Genomic DNA, 464 nt, shown 5'->3' with positions numbered 1-464 from the left:
GTAGTCCTGGTAGGGGTCCTGCTGTTCCCGGCTGTGCTGCGAACCGGACGACATGCGGTTGCGTCCCTTGTGCGCCCGCTCGTTGTGGTAGTTCTCGTCCGACGTCATCAGGTTGCGCCGCTCGTTGGGGGTGGAGTGGTCTCCCGTGTGGTTGCTCTGTCGCATTCTTTGGCTCTGCTGATCACACGGACACAACCGAGCACAGAGATGAGGCTGGGACCACAATGCATTGCACTTCTTTATCCTACAAATGAGAATGACTGATGCATCCTGGGTAATTTAGGGGCAGCACCCGGCATTTTTAAATTGCACTCAGTCTACGCTCCATCAAAACACAAAAAGCCACTAACTAACAATCAATTTGAATGTTTTATTTTTTGTTTCTTTTGTAGCACTATGTCTCATAATTATTTTGACACCCTCTCTGAAACCCACCGTTCACGCTATCTTGAAAAATTACAATT

This window comes from Trachurus japonicus, chromosome 2, assembly GCF_045865225.1.
Source record: "Trachurus japonicus isolate A0001 chromosome 2, Traja_1.0".
Lineage (NCBI taxonomy): Eukaryota > Metazoa > Chordata > Actinopteri > Carangiformes > Carangidae > Trachurus > Trachurus japonicus.
Note: the sequence above shows the minus strand (reverse complement) of the source record.